Raw genomic sequence first — 12,793 nt, 5'->3', positions numbered from 1 at the left:
TTTCTCCCCCGGATTGACTAGGAACTTCTTATTCGCTGCTTGTTAGTGACCACGGTATTAACCCCTCAAGGAAAACGAAATAAATGAGTTTTTAAAGATTTAAAACAAAAAATACAAACTTTTGAGCCGTAGGTGGATTTTTAAAGGGAAAAAAAAAATGATGTTTTCAGGGGTGCAACACGAGGACTTCCCAGGAGGTCACCCATCCTAGTACTACTCTCGCCCAAGCACGCTTAACTGCGGAGTTCTGATGGGATCCGGTGCATTAGTGCTGGTATGATCGCACCCGGAATGTTTGGTCCGCAATATTCATTTATAGCGAGCGCGTGTGTCCTCCCTTTTCTCCCCCGGATTGACTAGGAACTTCTTATTCGCTGCTTGTTAGTGACCACGGTATTAACCCCTCAAGGAAAACGAAATAAATGAGTTTTTAAAGATTTAAAACAAAAAATACAAAACTTTTGAGCCGTAGGTGGATTTTTAAAGGGAAAAAAAAAATGATGTCTTCAGGGGTGCAACACGAGGACTTCCCAGGAGGTCACCCATCCTAGTACTACTCTCGCCCAAGCACGCTTAACTGCGGAGTTCTGATGGGATCCGGTGCATTAGTGCTGGTATGATCGCACCCGGAATGTTTGGTCCGCAATATTCATTTATAGCGAGCGCGTGTGTCCTCCCTTTTCTCCCCCGGATTGACTAGGAACTTCTTATTCGCTGCTTGTTAGTGACCACGGTATTAACCCCTCAAGGAAAACGAAATAAATGAGTTTTTAAAGATTTAAAACAAAAAATACAAACTTTTGAGCCGTAGGTGGATTTTTAAAGGGAAAAAAAAATGATGTTTTCAGGGGTGCAACACGAGGACTTCCCAGGAGGTCACCCATCCTAGTACTACTCTCGCCCAAGCACGCTTAACTGCGGAGTTCTGATGGGATCCGGTGCATTAGTGCTGGTATGATCGCACCCGGAATGTTTGGTCCGCATTATTCATTTATAGCGAGCGCGTGTGTCCTCCCTTTTCTCCCCCGGATTGACTAGGAACTTCTTATTCGCTGCTTGTTAGTGACCACGGTATTAACCCCTCAAGGAAAACGAAATAAATGAGTTTTTAAAGATTTAAAACAAAAAATACAAACTTTTGAGCCGTAGGTGGATTTTTAAAGGGAAAAAAAAAATGATGTTTTCAGGGGTGCAACACGAGGACTTCCCAGGAGGTCACCCATCCTAGTACTACTCTCGCCCAAGCACGCTTAACTGCGGAGTTCTGATGGGATCCGGTGCATTAGTGCTGGTATGATCGCACCCGGAATGTTTGGTCCGCAATATTCATTTATAGCGAGCGCGTGTGTCCTCCCTTTTCTCCCCCGGATTGACTAGGAACTTCTTATTCGCTGCTTGTTAGTGACCACGGTATTAACCCCTCAAGGAAAACGAAATAAATGAGTTTTTAAAGATTTAAAACAAAAAATACAAACTTTGAGCCGTAGGTGGATTTTTAAAGGGAAAAAAAAAATGATGTTTTCAGGGGTGCAACACGAGGACTTCCCAGGAGGTCACCCATCCTAGTACTACTCTCGCCCAAGCACGCTTAACTGCGGAGTTCTGATGGGATCCGGTGCATTAGTGCTGGTATGATCGCACCCGGAATGTTTGGTCCGCAATATTCATTTATAGCGAGCGCGTGTGTCCTCCCTTTTCTCCCCCGGATTGACTAGGAACTTCTTATTCGCTGCTTGTTAGTGACCACGGTATTAACCCCTCAAGGAAAACGAAATAAATGAGTTTTTAAAGATTTAAAACAAAAAATACAAACTTTTGAGCCGTAGGTGGATTTTTAAAGGGAAAAAAAAAATGATGTTTTCAGGGGTGCAACACGAGGACTTCCCAGGAGGTCACCCATCCTAGTACTACTCTCGCCCAAGCACGCTTAACTGCGGAGTTCTGATGGGATCCGGTGCATTAGTGCTGGTATGATCGCACCCGGAATGTTTGGTCCGCAATATTCATTTATAGCGAGCGCGTGTGTCCTCCCTTTTCTCCCCCGGATTGACTAGGAACTTCTTATTCGCTGCTTGTTAGTGACCACGGTATTAACCCCTCAAGGAAAACGAAATAAATGAGTTTTTAAAGATTTAAAACAAAAAATACAAACTTTTGAGCCGTAGGTGGATTTTTAAAGGGAAAAAAAAAATGATGTTTTCAGGGGTGCAACACGAGGACTTCCCAGGAGGTCACCCATCCTAGTACTACTCTCGCCCAAGCACGCTTAACTGCGGAGTTCTGATGGGATCCGGTGCATTAGTGCTGGTATGATCGCACCCGGAATGTTTGTTCCGCAATATTCATTTATAGCGAGCGCGTGTGTCCTCCCTTTTCTCCCCCGGATTGACTAGGAACTTCTTATTCGCTGCTTGTTAGTGACCACGGTATTAACCCCTCAAGGAAAACGAAATAAATGAGTTTTTAAAGATTTAAAACAAAAAATACAAACTTTTGAGCCGTAGGTGGATTTTTAAAGGGAAAAAAAAAATGATGTTTTCAGGGGTGCAACACGAGGACTTCCCAGGAGGTCACCCATCCTAGTACTACTCTCGCCCAAGCACGCTTAACTGCGGAGTTCTGATGGGATCCGGTGCATTAGTGCTGGTATGATCGCACCCGGAATGTTTGGTCCGCAATATTCATTTATAGCGAGCGCGTGTGTCCTCCCTTTTCTCCCCCGGATTGACTAGGAACTTCTTATTCGCTGCTTGTTAGTGACCACGGTATTAACCCCTCAAGGAAAACGAAATAAATGAGTTTTTAAAGATTTAAAACAAAAAATACAAACTTTTGAGCCGTAGGTGGATTTTTAAAGGGAAAAAAAAAATGATGTTTCAGGGGTGCAACACGAGGACTTCCCAGGAGGTCACCCATCCTAGTACTACTCTCGCCCAAGCACGCTTAACTGCGGAGTTCTGATGGGATCCGGTGCATTAGTGCTGGTATGATCGCACCCGGAATGTTTGGTCCGCAATATTCATTTATAGCGAGCGCGTGTGTCCTCCCTTTTCTCCCCCGGATTGACTAGGAACTTCTTATTCGCTGCTTGTTAGTGACCACGGTATTAACCCCTCAAGGAAAACGAAATAAATGAGTTTTTAAAGATTTAAAACAAAAAATACAAACTTTTGAGCCGTAGGTGGATTTTTAAAGGGAAAAAAAAAATGATGTTTTCAGGGGTGCAACACGAGGACTTCCCAGGAGGTCACCCATCCTAGTACTACTCTCGCCCAAGCACGCTTAACTGCGGAGTTCTGATGGGATCCGGTGCATTAGTGCTGGTATGATCGCACCCGGAATGTTTGGTCCGCAATATTCATTTATAGCGAGCGCGTGTGTCCTCCCTTTTCTCCCCCGGATTGACTAGGAACTTCTTATTCGCTGCTTGTTAGTGACCACGGTATTAACCCCTCAAGGAAAACGAAATAAATGAGTTTTAAAGATTTAAAACAAAAATACAAACTTTTGAGCCGTAGGTGGATTTTTAAAGGGAAAAAAAAATGATGTTTTCAGGGGTGCAACACGAGGACTTCCCAGGAGGTCACCCATCCTAGTACTACTCTCGCCCAAGCACGCTTAACTGCGGAGTTCTGATGGGATCCGGTGCATTAGTGCTGGTATGATCGCACCCGGAATGTTTGGTCCGCAATATTCATTTATAGCGAGCGCGTGTGTCCTCCCTTTTCTCCCCCGGATTGACTAGGAACTTCTTATTCGCTGCTTGTTAGTGACCACGGTATTAACCCCTCAAGGAAAACGAAATAAATGAGTTTTTAAAGATTTAAAACAAAAAATACAAACTTTTGAGCCGTAGGTGGATTTTTAAAGGGAAAAAAAAAATGATGTTTTCAGGGGTGCAACACGAGGACTTCCCAGGAGGTCACCCATCCTAGTACTACTCTCGCCCAAGCACGCTTAACTGCGGAGTTCTGATGGGATCCGGTGCATTAGTGCTGGTATGATCGCACCCGGAATGTTTGGTCCGCAATATTCATTTATAGCGAGCGCGTGTGTCCTCCCTTTTCTCCCCCGGATTGACTAGGAACTTCTTATTCGCTGCTTGTTAGTGACCACGGTATTAACCCCTCAAGGAAAACGAAATAAATGAGTTTTTAAAGATTTAAAACAAAAAATACAAACTTTTGAGCCGTAGGTGGATTTTTAAAGGGAAAAAAAAAATGATGTTTTCAGGGGTGCAACACGAGGACTTCCCAGGAGGTCACCCATCCTAGTACTACTCTCGCCCAAGCACGCTTAACTGCGGAGTTCTGATGGGATCCGGTGCATTAGTGCTGGTATGATCGCACCCGGAATGTTTGGTCCGCAATATTCATTTATAGCGAGCGCGTGTGTCCTCCCTTTTCTCCCCCGGATTGACTAGGAACTTCTTATTCGCTGCTTGTTAGTGACCACGGTATTAACCCCTCAAGGAAAACGAAATAAATGAGTTTTTAAAGATTTAAAACAAAAAATACAAACTTTTGAGCCGTAGGTGGATTTTTAAAGGGAAAAAAAAAATGATGTTTTCAGGGGTGCAACACGAGGACTTCCCAGGAGGTCACCCATCCTAGTACTACTCTCGCCCAAGCACGCTTAACTGCGGAGTTCTGATGGGATCCGGTGCATTAGTGCTGGTATGATCGCACCCGGAATGTTTGGTCCGCAATATTCATTTATAGCGAGCGCGTGTGTCCTCCCTTTTCTCCCCCGGATTGACTAGGAACTTCTTATTCGCTGCTTGTTAGTGACCACGGTATTAACCCCTCAAGGAAAACGAAATAAATGAGTTTTTAAAGATTTAAAACAAAAAATACAAACTTTTGAGCCGTAGGTGGATTTTTAAAGGGAAAAAAAAAATGATGTTTTCAGGGGTGCAACACGAGGACTTCCCAGGAGGTCACCCATCCTAGTACTACTCTCGCCCAAGCACGCTTAACTGCGGAGTTCTGATGGGATCCGGTGCATTAGTGCTGGTATGATCGCACCCGGAATGTTTGTTCCGCAATATTCATTTATAGCGAGCGCGTGTGTCCTCCCTTTTCTCCCCCGGATTGACTAGGAACTTCTTATTCGCTGCTTGTTAGTGACCACGGTATTAACCCCTCAAGGAAAACGAAATAAATGAGTTTTTAAAGATTTAAAACAAAAAATACAAACTTTTGAGCCGTAGGTGGATTTTTAAAGGGAAAAAAAAAATGATGTTTTCAGGGGTGCAACACGAGGACTTCCCAGGAGGTCACCCATCCTAGTACTACTCTCGCCCAAGCACGCTTAACTGCGGAGTTCTGATGGGATCCGGTGCATTAGTGCTGGTATGATCGCACCCGGAATGTTTGTTCCGCAATATTCATTTATAGCGAGCGCGTGTGTCCTCCCTTTTCTCCCCCGGATTGACTAGGAACTTCTTATTCGCTGCTTGTTAGTGACCACGGTATTAACCCCTCAAGGAAAACGAAATAAATGAGTTTTTAAAGATTTAAAACAAAAAATACAAACTTTTGAGCCGTAGGTGGATTTTTAAAGGGAAAAAAAAAATGATGTTTTCAGGGGTGCAACACGAGGACTTCCCAGGAGGTCACCCATCCTAGTACTACTCTCGCCCAAGCACGCTTAACTGCGGAGTTCTGATGGGATCCGGTGCATTAGTGCTGGTATGATCGCACCCGGAATGTTTGTTCCGCAATATTCATTTATAGCGAGCGCGTGTGTCCTCCCTTTTCTCCCCCGGATTGACTAGGAACTTCTTATTCGCTGCTTGTTAGTGACCACGGTATTAACCCCTCAAGGAAAACGAAATAAATGAGTTTTTAAAGATTTAAAACAAAAAATACAAACTTTTGAGCCGTAGGTGGATTTTTAAAGGGAAAAAAAAAATGATGTTTTCAGGGGTGCAACACGAGGACTTCCCAGGAGGTCACCCATCCTAGTACTACTCTCGCCCAAGCACGCTTAACTGCGGAGTTCTGATGGGATCCGGTGCATTAGTGCTGGTATGATCGCACCCGGAATGTTTGTTCCGCAATATTCATTTATAGCGAGCGCGTGTGTCCTCCCTTTTCTCCCCCGGATTGACTAGGAACTTCTTATTCGCTGCTTGTTAGTGACCACGGTATTAACCCCTCAAGGAAAACGAAATAAATGAGTTTTTAAAGATTTAAAACAAAAAATACAAACTTTTGAGCCGTAGGTGGATTTTTAAAGGGAAAAAAAAAATGATGTTTTCAGGGGTGCAACACGAGGACTTCCCAGGAGGTCACCCATCCTAGTACTACTCTCGCCCAAGCACGCTTAACTGCGGAGTTCTGATGGGATCCGGTGCATTAGTGCTGGTATGATCGCACCCGGAATGTTTGTCCGCAATATTCATTTATAGCGAGCGCGTGTGTCCTCCCTTTTCTCCCCCGGATTGACTAGGAACTTCTTATTCGCTGCTTGTTAGTGACCACGGTATTAACCCCTCAAGGAAAACGAAATAAATGAGTTTTTAAAGATTTAAAACAAAAAATACAAACTTTTGAGCCGTAGGTGGATTTTTAAAGGGAAAAAAAAAATGATGTTTTCAGGGGTGCAACACGAGGACTTCCCAGGAGGTCACCCATCCTAGTACTACTCTCGCCCAAGCACGCTTAACTGCGGAGTTCTGATGGGATCCGGTGCATTAGTGCTGGTATGATCGCACCCGGAATGTTTGGTCCGCAATATTCATTTATAGCGAGCGCGTGTGTCCTCCCTTTTCTCCCCCGGATTGACTAGGAACTTCTTATTCGCTGCTTGTTAGTGACCACGGTATTAACCCCTCAAGGAAAACGAAATAAATGAGTTTTTAAAGATTTAAAACAAAAAATACAAACTTTTGAGCCGTAGGTGGATTTTTAAAGGGAAAAAAAAAATGATGTTTTCAGGGGTGCAACACGAGGACTTCCCAGGAGGTCACCCATCCTAGTACTACTCTCGCCCAAGCACGCTTAACTGCGGAGTTCTGATGGGATCCGGTGCATTAGTGCTGGTATGATCGCACCCGGAATGTTTGGTCCGCAATATTCATTTATAGCGAGCGCGTGTGTCCTCCCTTTTCTCCCCCGGATTGACTAGGAACTTCTTATTCGCTGCTTGTTAGTGACCACGGTATTAACCCCTCAAGGAAAACGAAATAAATGAGTTTTTAAAGATTTAAAACAAAAAATACAAACTTTTGAGCCGTAGGTGGATTTTTAAAGGGAAAAAAAAAAATGATGTTTTCAGGGGTGCAACACGAGGACTTCCCAGGAGGTCACCCATCCTAGTACTACTCTCGCCCAAGCACGCTTAACTGCGGAGTTCTGATGGGATCCGGTGCATTAGTGCTGGTATGATCGCACCCGGAATGTTTGGTCCGCAATATTCATTTATAGCGAGCGCGTGTGTCCTCCCTTTTCTCCCCCGGATTGACTAGGAACTTCTTATTCGCTGCTTGTTAGTGACCACGGTATTAACCCCTCAAGGAAAACGAAATAAATGAGTTTTTAAAGATTTAAAACAAAAAATACAAACTTTTGAGCCGTAGGTGGATTTTTAAAGGGAAAAAAAAAATGATGTTTTCAGGGGTGCAACACGAGGACTTCCCAGGAGGTCACCCATCCTAGTACTACTCTCGCCCAAGCACGCTTAACTGCGGAGTTCTGATGGGATCCGGTGCATTAGTGCTGGTATGATCGCACCCGGAATGTTTGGTCCGCAATATTCATTTATAGCGAGCGCGTGTGTCCTCCCTTTTCTCCCCCGGATTGACTAGGAACTTCTTATTCGCTGCTTGTTAGTGACCACGGTATTAACCCCTCAAGGAAAACGAAATAAATGAGTTTTTAAAGATTTAAAACAAAAAATACAAACTTTTGAGCCGTAGGTGGATTTTTAAAGGGAAAAAAAAAATGATGTTTTCAGGGGTGCAACACGAGGACTTCCCAGGAGGTCACCCATCCTAGTACTACTCTCGCCCAAGCACGCTTAACTGCGGAGTTCTGATGGGATCCGGTGCATTAGTGCTGGTATGATCGCACCCGGAATGTTTGGTCCGCAATATTCATTTATAGCGAGCGCGTGTGTCCTCCCTTTTCTCCCCCGGATTGACTAGGAACTTCTTATTCGCTGCTTGTTAGTGACCACGGTATTAACCCCTCAAGGAAAACGAAATAAATGAGTTTTTAAAGATTTAAAACAAAAAATACAAACTTTTGAGCCGTAGGTGGATTTTTAAAGGGAAAAAAATAAATGATGTTTTCAGGGGTGCAACACGAGGACTTCCCAGGAGGTCACCCATCCTAGTACTACTCTCGCCCAAGCACGCTTAACTGCGGAGTTCTGATGGGATCCGGTGCATTAGTGCTGGTATGATCGCACCCGGAATGTTTGGTCCGCAATATTCATTTATAGCGAGCGCGTGTGTCCTCCCTTTTCTCCCCCGGATTGACTAGGAACTTCTTATTCGCTGCTTGTTAGTGACCACGGTATTAACCCCTCAAGGAAAACGAAATAAATGAGTTTTTAAAGATTTAAAACAAAAAATACAAACTTTTGAGCCGTAGGTGGATTTTTAAAGGGAAAAAAAAAAATGATGTCTTCAGGGGTGCAACACGAGGACTTCCCAGGAGGTCACCCATCCTAGTACTACTCTCGCCCAAGCACGCTTAACTGCGGAGTTCTGATGGGATCCGGTGCATTAGTGCTGGTATGATCGCACCCGGAATGTTTGTTCCGCAATATTCATTTATAGCGAGCGCGTGTGTCCTCCCTTTTCTCCCCCGGATTGACTAGGAACTTCTTATTCGCTGCTTGTTAGTGACCACGGTATTAACCCCTCAAGGAAAACGAAATAAATGAGTTTTTAAAGATTTAAAACAAAAAATACAAACTTTTGAGCCGTAGGTGGATTTTTAAAGGGAAAAAAAAAATGATGTCTTCAGGGGTGCAACACGAGGACTTCCCAGGAGGTCACCCATCCTAGTACTACTCTCGCCCAAGCACGCTTAACTGCGGAGTTCTGATGGGATCCGGTGCATTAGTGCTGGTATGATCGCACCCGGAATGTTTGGTCCGCAATATTCATTTATAGCGAGCGCGTGTGTCCTCCCTTTTCTCCCCCGGATTGACTAGGAACTTCTTATTCGCTGCTTGTTAGTGACCACGGTATTAACCCCTCAAGGAAAACGAAATAAATGAGTTTTTAAAGATTTAAAACAAAAAATACAAACTTTTGAGCCGTAGGTGGATTTTTAAAGGGAAAAAAAAAAATGATGTTTTCAGGGGTGCAACACGAGGACTTCCCAGGAGGTCACCCATCCTAGTACTACTCTCGCCCAAGCACGCTTAACTGCGGAGTTCTGATGGGATCCGGTGCATTAGTGCTGGTATGATCGCACCCGGAATGTTTGTTCCGCAATATTCATTTATAGCGAGCGCGTGTGTCCTCCCTTTTCTCCCCCGGATTGACTAGGAACTTCTTATTCGCTGCTTGTTAGTGACCACGGTATTAACCCCTCAAGGAAAACGAAATAAATGAGTTTTTAAAGATTTAAAACAAAAAATACAAACTTTTGAGACGTAGGTGGATTTTTAAAGGGAAAAAAAAATGATGTTTTCAGGGTGCAACACGAGGACTTCCCAGGAGGTCACCCATCCTAGTACTACTCTCGCCCAAGCACGCTTAACTGCGGAGTTCTGATGGGATCCGGTGCATTAGTGCTGGTATGATCGCACCCGGAATGTTTGTTCCGCAATATTCATTTATAGCGAGCGCGTGTGTCCTCCCTTTTCTCCCCCGGATTGACTAGGAACTTCTTATTCGCTGCTTGTTAGTGACCACGGTATTAACCCCTCAAGGAAAACGAAATAAATGAGTTTTTAAAGATTTAAAACAAAAAATACAAACTTTTGAGCCGTAGGTGGATTTTTAAAGGGAAAAAAAAAATGATGTTTTCAGGGGTGCAACACGAGGACTTCCCAGGAGGTCACCCATCCTAGTACTACTCTCGCCCAAGCACGCTTAACTGCGGAGTTCTGATGGGATCCGGTGCATTAGTGCTGTATGATCGCACCCGGAATGTTTGTTCCGCAATATTCATTTATAGCGAGCGCGTGTGTCCTCCCTTTTCTCCCCCGGATTGACTAGGAACTTCTTATTCGCTGCTTGTTAGTGACCACGGTATTAACCCCTCAAGGAAAACGAAATAAATGAGTTTTTAAAGATTTAAAACAAAAAATACAAACTTTTGAGCCGTAGGTGGATTTTTAAAGGGAAAAAAAAAATGATGTTTTCAGGGGTGCAACACGAGGACTTCCCAGGAGGTCACCCATCCTAGTACTACTCTCGCCCAAGCACGCTTAACTGCGGAGTTCTGATGGGATCCGGTGCATTAGTGCTGGTATGATCGCACCCGGAATGTTTGTTCCGCAATATTCATTTATAGCGAGCGCGTGTGTCCTCCCTTTTCTCCCCCGGATTGACTAGGAACTTCTTATTCGCTGCTTGTTAGTGACCACGGTATTAACCCCTCAAGGAAAACGAAATAAATGAGTTTTTAAAGATTTAAAACAAAAATACAAACTTTTGAGCCGTAGGTGGATTTTTAAAGGGAAAAAAAAAATGATGTTTTCAGGGGTGCAACACGAGGACTTCCCAGGAGGTCACCCATCCTAGTACTACTCTCGCCCAAGCACGCTTAACTGCGGAGTTCTGATGGGATCCGGTGCATTAGTGCTGGTATGATCGCACCCGGAATGTTTGGTCCGCAATATTCATTTATAGCGAGCGCGTGTGTCCTCCCTTTTCTCCCCCGGATTGACTAGGAACTTCTTATTCGCTGCTTGTTAGTGACCACGGTATTAACCCCTCAAGGAAAACGAAATAAATGAGTTTTTAAAGATTTAAAACAAAAAATACAAACTTTTGAGCCGTAGGTGGATTTTTAAAGGGAAAAAAAAAATGATGTTTTCAGGGGTGCAACACGAGGACTTCCCAGGAGGTCACCCATCCTAGTACTACTCTCGCCCAAGCACGCTTAACTGCGGAGTTCTGATGGGATCCGGTGCATTAGTGCTGGTATGATCGCACCCGGAATGTTTGGTCCGCAATATTCATTTATAGCGAGCGCGTGTGTCTCCCTTTTCTCCCCCGGATTGACTAGGAACTTCTTATTCGCTGCTTGTTAGTGACCACGGTATTAACCCCTCAAGGAAAACGAAATAAATGAGTTTTTAAAGATTTAAAACAAAAAATACAAACTTTTGAGACGTAGGTGGATTTTTAAAGGGAAAAAAAAAATGATGTTTTCAGGGGTGCAACACGAGGACTTCCCAGGAGGTCACCCATCCTAGTACTACTCTCGCCCAAGCACGCTTAACTGCGGAGTTCTGATGGGATCCGGTGCATTAGTGCTGGTATGATCGCACCCGGAATGTTTGTTCCGCAATATTCATTTATAGCGAGCGCGTGTGTCCTCCCTTTTCTCCCCCGGATTGACTAGGAACTTCTTATTCGCTGCTTGTTAGTGACCACGGTATTAACCCCTCAAGGAAAACGAAATAAATGAGTTTTTAAAGATTTAAAACAAAAAATACAAACTTTTGAGCCGTAGGTGGATTTTTAAAGGGAAAAAAAAAATGATGTTTTCAGGGGTGCAACACGAGGACTTCCCAGGAGGTCACCCATCCTAGTACTACTCTCGCCCAAGCACGCTTAACTGCGGAGTTCTGATGGGATCCGGTGCATTAGTGCTGGTATGATCGCACCCGGAATGTTTGTTCCGCAATATTCATTTATAGCGAGCGCGTGTGTCCTCCCTTTTCTCCCCCGGATTGACTAGGAACTTCTTATTCGCTGCTTGTTAGTGACCACGGTATTAACCCCTCAAGGAAAACGAAATAAATGAGTTTTTAAAGATTTAAAACAAAAAATACAAACTTTTGAGCCGTAGGTGGATTTTTAAAGGGAAAAAAAAAATGATGTTTTCAGGGGTGCAACACGAGGACTTCCCAGGAGGTCACCCATCCTAGTACTACTCTCGCCCAAGCACGCTTAACTGCGGAGTTCTGATGGGATCCGGTGCATTAGTGCTGGTATGATCGCACCCGGAATGTTTGGTCCGCAATATTCATTTATAGCGAGCGCGTGTGTCCTCCCTTTTCTCCCCCGGATTGACTAGGAACTTCTTATTCGCTGCTTGTTAGTGACCACGGTATTAACCCCTCAAGGAAAACGAAATAAATGAGTTTTAAAGATTTAAAACAAAAAATACAAACTTTTGAGCCGTAGGTGGATTTTTAAAGGGAAAAAAAAAATGATGTTTTCAGGGGTGCAACACGAGGACTTCCCAGGAGGTCACCCATCCTAGTACTACTCTCGCCCAAGCACGCTTAACTGCGGAGTTCTGATGGGATCCGGTGCATTAGTGCTGGTATGATCGCACCCGGAATGTTTGTTCCGCAATATTCATTTATAGCGAGCGCGTGTGTCCTCCCTTTTCTCCCCCGGATTGACTAGGAACTTCTTATTCGCTGCTTGTTAGTGACCACGGTATTAACCCCTCAAGGAAAACGAAATAAATGAGTTTTTAAAGATTTAAAACAAAAATACAAACTTTTGAGCCGTAGGTGGATTTTAAAGGGAAAAAAAAAAATGATGTTTTCAGGGGTGCAACACGAGGACTTCCCAGGAGGTCACCCATCCTAGTACTACTCTCGCCCAAGCACGCTTAACTGCGGAGTTCTGATGGATCCG

General features: G+C 44.1%; 37 non-coding genes across 37 annotated transcripts; all 37 read right to left on the bottom strand.

Annotated features, from left to right (window-relative positions):
• Nucleotides 1-169: 169 nt before the first annotated feature.
• On the bottom strand, nt 170-288 carry LOC133826150 (5S ribosomal RNA). The gene has a single exon (XR_009888881.1). It is a non-coding gene; the product is annotated as a 5S ribosomal RNA (ribosomal RNA).
• Nucleotides 289-509: 221 nt separating this feature from the next.
• On the bottom strand, nt 510-628 carry LOC133826139 (5S ribosomal RNA). Its single transcript, XR_009888870.1, has one exon. It is a non-coding gene; the product is annotated as a 5S ribosomal RNA (ribosomal RNA).
• Nucleotides 629-847: 219 nt separating this feature from the next.
• Nucleotides 848-966, bottom strand: LOC133826126 (5S ribosomal RNA). The gene has a single exon (XR_009888859.1). It is a non-coding gene; the product is annotated as a 5S ribosomal RNA (ribosomal RNA).
• Nucleotides 967-1,186: 220 nt separating this feature from the next.
• Nucleotides 1,187-1,305, bottom strand: LOC133826115 (5S ribosomal RNA). The gene has a single exon (XR_009888848.1). It is a non-coding gene; the product is annotated as a 5S ribosomal RNA (ribosomal RNA).
• A 219-nt stretch (nt 1,306-1,524) lies between these two features.
• LOC133826103 (5S ribosomal RNA) lies at nt 1,525-1,643 on the bottom strand. The gene has a single exon (XR_009888837.1). It is a non-coding gene; the product is annotated as a 5S ribosomal RNA (ribosomal RNA).
• Nucleotides 1,644-1,863: 220 nt separating this feature from the next.
• On the bottom strand, nt 1,864-1,982 carry LOC133826092 (5S ribosomal RNA). The gene has a single exon (XR_009888826.1). It is a non-coding gene; the product is annotated as a 5S ribosomal RNA (ribosomal RNA).
• Nucleotides 1,983-2,202: 220 nt separating this feature from the next.
• On the bottom strand, nt 2,203-2,321 carry LOC133826081 (5S ribosomal RNA). Its single transcript, XR_009888815.1, has one exon. It is a non-coding gene; the product is annotated as a 5S ribosomal RNA (ribosomal RNA).
• Nucleotides 2,322-2,541: 220 nt separating this feature from the next.
• Nucleotides 2,542-2,660, bottom strand: LOC133826069 (5S ribosomal RNA). The gene has a single exon (XR_009888804.1). It is a non-coding gene; the product is annotated as a 5S ribosomal RNA (ribosomal RNA).
• A 219-nt stretch (nt 2,661-2,879) lies between these two features.
• On the bottom strand, nt 2,880-2,998 carry LOC133826056 (5S ribosomal RNA). Its single transcript, XR_009888792.1, has one exon. It is a non-coding gene; the product is annotated as a 5S ribosomal RNA (ribosomal RNA).
• Nucleotides 2,999-3,218: 220 nt separating this feature from the next.
• LOC133826044 (5S ribosomal RNA) lies at nt 3,219-3,337 on the bottom strand. The gene has a single exon (XR_009888781.1). It is a non-coding gene; the product is annotated as a 5S ribosomal RNA (ribosomal RNA).
• Nucleotides 3,338-3,554: 217 nt separating this feature from the next.
• Nucleotides 3,555-3,673, bottom strand: LOC133826032 (5S ribosomal RNA). The gene has a single exon (XR_009888769.1). It is a non-coding gene; the product is annotated as a 5S ribosomal RNA (ribosomal RNA).
• A 220-nt stretch (nt 3,674-3,893) lies between these two features.
• On the bottom strand, nt 3,894-4,012 carry LOC133826021 (5S ribosomal RNA). Its single transcript, XR_009888758.1, has one exon. It is a non-coding gene; the product is annotated as a 5S ribosomal RNA (ribosomal RNA).
• Nucleotides 4,013-4,232: 220 nt separating this feature from the next.
• LOC133826010 (5S ribosomal RNA) lies at nt 4,233-4,351 on the bottom strand. The gene has a single exon (XR_009888747.1). It is a non-coding gene; the product is annotated as a 5S ribosomal RNA (ribosomal RNA).
• Nucleotides 4,352-4,571: 220 nt separating this feature from the next.
• Nucleotides 4,572-4,690, bottom strand: LOC133825998 (5S ribosomal RNA). The gene has a single exon (XR_009888736.1). It is a non-coding gene; the product is annotated as a 5S ribosomal RNA (ribosomal RNA).
• Nucleotides 4,691-4,910: 220 nt separating this feature from the next.
• On the bottom strand, nt 4,911-5,029 carry LOC133825986 (5S ribosomal RNA). The gene has a single exon (XR_009888725.1). It is a non-coding gene; the product is annotated as a 5S ribosomal RNA (ribosomal RNA).
• Nucleotides 5,030-5,249: 220 nt separating this feature from the next.
• LOC133825974 (5S ribosomal RNA) lies at nt 5,250-5,368 on the bottom strand. Its single transcript, XR_009888714.1, has one exon. It is a non-coding gene; the product is annotated as a 5S ribosomal RNA (ribosomal RNA).
• Nucleotides 5,369-5,588: 220 nt separating this feature from the next.
• LOC133825962 (5S ribosomal RNA) lies at nt 5,589-5,707 on the bottom strand. The gene has a single exon (XR_009888703.1). It is a non-coding gene; the product is annotated as a 5S ribosomal RNA (ribosomal RNA).
• A 220-nt stretch (nt 5,708-5,927) lies between these two features.
• On the bottom strand, nt 5,928-6,046 carry LOC133825951 (5S ribosomal RNA). The gene has a single exon (XR_009888692.1). It is a non-coding gene; the product is annotated as a 5S ribosomal RNA (ribosomal RNA).
• Nucleotides 6,047-6,266: 220 nt separating this feature from the next.
• LOC133825938 (5S ribosomal RNA) lies at nt 6,267-6,385 on the bottom strand. The gene has a single exon (XR_009888680.1). It is a non-coding gene; the product is annotated as a 5S ribosomal RNA (ribosomal RNA).
• A 219-nt stretch (nt 6,386-6,604) lies between these two features.
• LOC133825927 (5S ribosomal RNA) lies at nt 6,605-6,723 on the bottom strand. The gene has a single exon (XR_009888669.1). It is a non-coding gene; the product is annotated as a 5S ribosomal RNA (ribosomal RNA).
• A 220-nt stretch (nt 6,724-6,943) lies between these two features.
• LOC133825916 (5S ribosomal RNA) lies at nt 6,944-7,062 on the bottom strand. Its single transcript, XR_009888658.1, has one exon. It is a non-coding gene; the product is annotated as a 5S ribosomal RNA (ribosomal RNA).
• A 221-nt stretch (nt 7,063-7,283) lies between these two features.
• On the bottom strand, nt 7,284-7,402 carry LOC133825904 (5S ribosomal RNA). The gene has a single exon (XR_009888647.1). It is a non-coding gene; the product is annotated as a 5S ribosomal RNA (ribosomal RNA).
• Nucleotides 7,403-7,622: 220 nt separating this feature from the next.
• Nucleotides 7,623-7,741, bottom strand: LOC133825892 (5S ribosomal RNA). The gene has a single exon (XR_009888636.1). It is a non-coding gene; the product is annotated as a 5S ribosomal RNA (ribosomal RNA).
• A 220-nt stretch (nt 7,742-7,961) lies between these two features.
• LOC133828705 (5S ribosomal RNA) lies at nt 7,962-8,080 on the bottom strand. The gene has a single exon (XR_009891306.1). It is a non-coding gene; the product is annotated as a 5S ribosomal RNA (ribosomal RNA).
• Nucleotides 8,081-8,301: 221 nt separating this feature from the next.
• Nucleotides 8,302-8,420, bottom strand: LOC133828694 (5S ribosomal RNA). The gene has a single exon (XR_009891295.1). It is a non-coding gene; the product is annotated as a 5S ribosomal RNA (ribosomal RNA).
• A 221-nt stretch (nt 8,421-8,641) lies between these two features.
• LOC133828682 (5S ribosomal RNA) lies at nt 8,642-8,760 on the bottom strand. Its single transcript, XR_009891283.1, has one exon. It is a non-coding gene; the product is annotated as a 5S ribosomal RNA (ribosomal RNA).
• Nucleotides 8,761-8,980: 220 nt separating this feature from the next.
• On the bottom strand, nt 8,981-9,099 carry LOC133828670 (5S ribosomal RNA). Its single transcript, XR_009891272.1, has one exon. It is a non-coding gene; the product is annotated as a 5S ribosomal RNA (ribosomal RNA).
• A 221-nt stretch (nt 9,100-9,320) lies between these two features.
• LOC133828658 (5S ribosomal RNA) lies at nt 9,321-9,439 on the bottom strand. The gene has a single exon (XR_009891261.1). It is a non-coding gene; the product is annotated as a 5S ribosomal RNA (ribosomal RNA).
• A 218-nt stretch (nt 9,440-9,657) lies between these two features.
• On the bottom strand, nt 9,658-9,776 carry LOC133826086 (5S ribosomal RNA). Its single transcript, XR_009888820.1, has one exon. It is a non-coding gene; the product is annotated as a 5S ribosomal RNA (ribosomal RNA).
• A 220-nt stretch (nt 9,777-9,996) lies between these two features.
• LOC133827094 (5S ribosomal RNA) lies at nt 9,997-10,114 on the bottom strand. Its single transcript, XR_009889794.1, has one exon. It is a non-coding gene; the product is annotated as a 5S ribosomal RNA (ribosomal RNA).
• A 220-nt stretch (nt 10,115-10,334) lies between these two features.
• On the bottom strand, nt 10,335-10,453 carry LOC133828646 (5S ribosomal RNA). The gene has a single exon (XR_009891249.1). It is a non-coding gene; the product is annotated as a 5S ribosomal RNA (ribosomal RNA).
• Nucleotides 10,454-10,672: 219 nt separating this feature from the next.
• Nucleotides 10,673-10,791, bottom strand: LOC133828635 (5S ribosomal RNA). The gene has a single exon (XR_009891238.1). It is a non-coding gene; the product is annotated as a 5S ribosomal RNA (ribosomal RNA).
• A 220-nt stretch (nt 10,792-11,011) lies between these two features.
• Nucleotides 11,012-11,130, bottom strand: LOC133828623 (5S ribosomal RNA). The gene has a single exon (XR_009891227.1). It is a non-coding gene; the product is annotated as a 5S ribosomal RNA (ribosomal RNA).
• Nucleotides 11,131-11,349: 219 nt separating this feature from the next.
• Nucleotides 11,350-11,468, bottom strand: LOC133828611 (5S ribosomal RNA). Its single transcript, XR_009891216.1, has one exon. It is a non-coding gene; the product is annotated as a 5S ribosomal RNA (ribosomal RNA).
• A 220-nt stretch (nt 11,469-11,688) lies between these two features.
• LOC133828598 (5S ribosomal RNA) lies at nt 11,689-11,807 on the bottom strand. The gene has a single exon (XR_009891205.1). It is a non-coding gene; the product is annotated as a 5S ribosomal RNA (ribosomal RNA).
• A 220-nt stretch (nt 11,808-12,027) lies between these two features.
• On the bottom strand, nt 12,028-12,146 carry LOC133828587 (5S ribosomal RNA). Its single transcript, XR_009891194.1, has one exon. It is a non-coding gene; the product is annotated as a 5S ribosomal RNA (ribosomal RNA).
• A 219-nt stretch (nt 12,147-12,365) lies between these two features.
• On the bottom strand, nt 12,366-12,484 carry LOC133828576 (5S ribosomal RNA). Its single transcript, XR_009891183.1, has one exon. It is a non-coding gene; the product is annotated as a 5S ribosomal RNA (ribosomal RNA).
• Nucleotides 12,485-12,793: the final 309 nt, after the last annotated feature.

The sequence above is a fragment of the Humulus lupulus genome, chromosome 3 (genome assembly GCF_963169125.1).
Source record: "Humulus lupulus chromosome 3, drHumLupu1.1, whole genome shotgun sequence".
Classification (NCBI taxonomy): domain Eukaryota; kingdom Viridiplantae; phylum Streptophyta; class Magnoliopsida; order Rosales; family Cannabaceae; genus Humulus; species Humulus lupulus.
This window is presented reverse-complemented; position numbering and strand designations above follow the sequence as displayed.